The sequence below is a fragment of the Penaeus japonicus genome, unplaced genomic scaffold, assembly GCF_977035675.1.
Source record: "Penaeus japonicus unplaced genomic scaffold, GWHDUDI00000001_assembly GWHDUDI00000027, whole genome shotgun sequence".
NCBI classification, from domain to species: domain Eukaryota; kingdom Metazoa; phylum Arthropoda; class Malacostraca; order Decapoda; family Penaeidae; genus Penaeus; species Penaeus japonicus.
In genome coordinates, this window is record NW_028234429.1 from 26479358 (window position 1) to 26484126 (window position 4769).

The 4769-nt window shown below is 38.9% G+C and overlaps 2 non-coding genes across 2 annotated transcripts; one reads left to right on the forward strand and one right to left on the reverse strand.

Annotated features, from left to right (window-relative positions):
* The first annotated feature begins 227 nt into the window (after positions 1-227).
* Positions 228-342, forward strand: LOC147468637 (U5 spliceosomal RNA). Its single transcript, XR_015192417.1, has one exon. It is a non-coding gene; the product is annotated as a U5 spliceosomal RNA (small nuclear RNA).
* A 1032-nt stretch (positions 343-1374) lies between these two features.
* On the reverse strand, positions 1375-1537 carry LOC122242422 (U1 spliceosomal RNA). The gene has a single exon (XR_006222302.2). It is a non-coding gene; the product is annotated as a U1 spliceosomal RNA (small nuclear RNA).
* Between the last annotated feature and the right edge of the window lie 3232 nt (positions 1538-4769).

A 4769-nucleotide genomic window follows, 5' to 3' on the forward strand; every position in this document is an offset into this window, starting at 1 on the left:
ATATTAATGCTGGTTAAATAAACGGCTCCTAAGATACAGAGATTCAGTTTTACTTGTTTGACCATGTTTTGTGTGAAACTGACGTATATAAATTTAGAAGATAAATTTAGAAGAACTTGAGCTTATACTGCATGAATTGAATCAAGATAAGTCTTTCTTGCCCACAAACGCAGTCATGTGTATGTCTTCCGTTTATCTTTGCTGGTTTTATGGTTGCCATGTATGTTTAACTCTGGTTTCCCTTCAAAACGCATAAATCTTTCGCCTTTTACTAAAGATTTCCGTGGAGAGGAACAACTCAATGAGTCTTACTCAATTTTTATTAGCCCACTTCCGTGGGTCAAAAATATTCTAACTTAAAATACCAATGAAATAGCATAAACTCCGTTCCTACAACACATTTTGCTTATATTTCTGTTTAGTCATATTAGTGTTGGAAATATTTATGATTTTGAATGAGAAAAGCATTTATTCTGATAAATACAATTGGATTTTTTCTCTGAATTCCCTCCATAATAGATATTAGATAGCTAATATCGACAAGTGAAAATTTACAGTAATTCAGGTCTGTATTGGTGTTAATAACCATAAAGTATTTATAACCTAGGAGGTATACTTATTTACACTTCTAAAGAGTATTATTGTAAAACAAAAATCTAATAACTGTTAATATAAGGATGTTGCTGTTTAGACTAAGCCATTGTATATCGATTCCAAGAGTCACAACGTCCAATTCATAATTGAATCGTTGAAGTCTTCTGTGCACCTACAACTTTTATATATTAAATGAAGATTTTGAAGGAGGATAGCGCGAACGCAGTCCCCCGCTAACAAAAATTGCGCACTCGAATAAGCACTAACTCCGTTCCTACAACACATTTTGCTTATATTTCTGTTTTGAGTCATATTAGTGTTGGAAATAATTATGATTTTGAATGAGAATAGCATTTATTCTGATGTGTATAATTGGATTTCTTTTCTGACTTCCCTCCATAATAGATATTAGATAGTTAATATCTACAAGTGAAAATGTACAGTAATTCATGACTGCATTGGTGTAGATAACCATAAAGCAATTATAACCAAGTAAAACAAAAATCCAATATATGTTGATGTAAGGATGTTGCTGTAATTCAGTAATTCAGGTCTGTATCGTTGTGGATAACTTTCAAACAGTTATAATTTACTGGGTTGGTTTATGTAAAAAATTGTATCGTAATAAAAAGTCAATAGTTTTAGCCAGGATGCTATTGGGAAGACTTCCCCTTTTATATATCAAATAAATTTCCCAGATATAATTAGAAACACAATCCTCAAATGAGGAAGTCATTTAGACTCCTACAACTACTCAAATATATATTGGAAATTGTTTAAAGGGGGATAGCGCGAACGCAGTCCCCCACTACCAAAAATTGCGCACTCGAGTTAACCACATTTGGGTTAATCGCAGGGGTCAGCCCCACCGGAGTGCAATGGTGAGCCTCGCCCTGGGAGAACCGCCTTCGTGATCACGGTTGCTTGCTTGCTTGTTGGATTTATTGGCTATCAACCAGCGGCACAGGCCAAGGTTATTAAGCCAATGATTCCATTTTATTTTATCAATCTATATAAGGTCATAAAGTTTTGTCTCCTTTAGAAAAGTGATTACTTTTTGAATTATTTTTTCATTATTTGACAATAAATTTTTGATGTTATAATCTATATTTTTTATTTGAAAGTAATTTTTGATGTTTTGTCTATTGTTGTTATATTTGCAACATGATATTAATATGTGCGCCATTGTTAGGTGGTTGTTGCAATGGTCACATCTAGGAGGGAAATTTTTTTCTATGTATGGAGTGAGGTGTGTCAGTCTTGTTGCGTTGACCCTTATTCGGGCCAACACCACCTCCTCCCTTCTAATTTTCCTGTGGGCTGTTTCCCACATTGTAATTTCTTCTTTGGTCTTGTTGTTTAATGTGAGGTCGGTCCACTCACTCTGCCACAGGAGATGGATTTTTGCTTTTATAAAAGAGACAAAACACCTGAGATCTGTGCGGATAATACCAGGCTCCAGATCGCCAGTCGACCCGGCTAGTTTGTCAGCCTGTTCATTACCATGGATACCCGAGTGTCCAGGTACCCATATCAGTTTGATTGATTTATTGGCACTATGCATTTTACGAATGATATTACCCTGTATTTCATTATAGGTGGTTTCTAGTGATTTAATGGCTTTAATTGAACTTAACGAGTCTGAAAAAATGACTATTCTATCGTGGGTCGTCGATAGGGCAAAATCTAAAGCTTTATCTATTGCAAAAAGTTCGGCAAGAAAGATCGATGTATGATTCGGCAAACGAAATCTCAACTGACATTCAGTCGACCATACACCCGCTCCCACACACTCGTCTGTCTTGGACCCGTCGGTATATAAATGAAAAAAGGAAAGATGTTTAATTAAGATCTCTCTGAACCTCTGGCGTACCTCCACCTCCGACACCGTGGCTTTGGCTGATGGTAGCCATTCTACTACGGTAGAAAAATTGGGTGTTTCCCACGGTGCTATATTTGACTGAACCAGGGTATCGATGATAGAGAGATCTATACCGACTTTATCTGTGAGGTCATAGAGTCTATTGCCCAGCGGCTTCCCGCCGCGATACTGGGGCCCTACCTGCCGGCGCATAACATCCCTGTTTGGATGTTGGGGCTGCCTGGCTACCTTCGCGGCATAGGTCAGCGCAAGCTGGCCGCGTCTAAGACGGAGGGGAGGTACTCCCGACTCTACCTCTAGGCGCTCAGTGCGAGTGCACATAAGGGCTCCAAGACAGACTCGTAAACACGCATTCTGTACTACATTCAAACCTTTCAGAGTTGAGCTCGTTGCCGAGGGCCCTACACGATTGACCCATAATCTACTTTAGACCTAATCAGGGATTTATATAACATCAGTAAAGACTTTCTATCAGCTCCCCATTTGTGTCCAGAAATGCACTTTAATAAATTGAGTGCTTTTTGACATTTATTCTTTAATTGACCAATGTGGTCTTTCCAATTCAATCTACTATCAAAAAGTAGTCCAAGAAATCTAGCTGAATTTTGAATAGGTATTGGATGGTTGTCTAGAGTTAGCCTGATGTTGGGCTTTCTCCTATGTGTAAAACCACGCCATACTTTTTCTAATGGAAAACTTAAAACCCCACTGGAGGCCCCAGTTATGAATCAAAATCCAGTGCCAATTGGATCTGATTTGCCGAGAACTCTGCATTATTGCTGGAGTGCCATAATGCACAATCATCGGCGTCCAGGGAGTATTTAACATTCCGAAAAGGCTATGCTAAAATGTCATTTTCAATACATAAAAATAATGTGGGAGACAAGACACTTCCTGTGGGACCCCGTTTGCCTGGAAAAAAATGTCCGAGAAAGTGACTTTGTCAAAAAATAATTTGACAGAAAAGTTCGGGTCAGAATGAAATTTTGGTAAAACAGGCAAGTTTCCATTTAACCCGAAAGCATAAAGTTTCTGAGTAGGCATGTCGCCAAGTATGGTAGGCTTTATGTCAGAATATGATATCAAAAAAGGTTTTTGGCAAATGTCATGATATGACTTTCAGTTTACTAGTGATCGAGAGTTTGACGTCCCTTTCGGAAGCGCACTGCCGTCAATAGTAATTTTGGTTTTTAGAAAATGCAATAGCCTACTATTACAATTCTTTCCATGACCTTGCATAAGCAACTTGTCAACGCAATTGGGCGGTAAGAGATGGGGGATCTGGGATTTCCCCCTCCTTTCAAAATGGGAATGATGTGGGCGAAGTGCCCTGAATTTGAAAAGTCTGGCTTTTCCAAATATCATTGGGACACTTCTAGGCAACTTAATTTATGTCATCATGATTAAGATGCTTTATATCCATATCGAATTCATCGGGCCTGGGGATGTTCCTCTACGGCTTCTAGGGCTCGGACAAGCTATTATAGTTAGATTTTATTATAATCAAAGTCATCTCCTTTGGCAAAGTGAATTGGTGCAGTCGTGCTTCCCGGTGGGGGGCAGGAATGCGGGTTGTAATTTTCCCAGCTGCTTGTATAAGAGAACTGCGGCGATTGTGTTGCAATGTCTTAGGTGAAACATAATTAATCTCATGAATTATATTTTGATTTTATTTGAGTCTTTTTTCTTTTATTCATTTACTGTGGACCAAACCTTGATAATTTTGTATTGCTGTTAATTTGAGAGACAAAGCTTCGCCAGGAGTCTCTTTGGCTTGTCTGATGTTCTACGACCCTAGCTCTCGCTTGTTTGTAATTGCGAAAGTTCTCAATTTGTAATGTTATTATGGAAAAGTGTAGGCCCTATTTCGTTCACATAGCGCCCCGCGGCAATCTGGTGTCCACCATGGGAACTCTATGCTTAACGCTATCTGTCGAAGTCTTAGGAATGGTTGCCATTGGCTGCATTTATAATCAATTTTGAACACTGTTTACTTTATCATCAATGGTTTCTCCAACAACTTCGACTTGACGCTCCCTTTTGAAGGCGACCCAATCTGCTCTTTTACGTTAAATTTGGGTGCTGAAGGCGTCCTCTGGTGTCGCATGAATATTGAATACAAATAGGAAGGTGATCGCTTCCCACGAGTCGTCAATGGTGTGCCACAGGCACTTGGCTGCTAGTGTTGAGGAAACCAGTGATAGGTCTATAAAGCTCAAATTTACCGGTATTATCGTCTATTCGCGTTGGACTACATCATTTAGAAGAACCAGATCAGAGTCGTTGATCAACT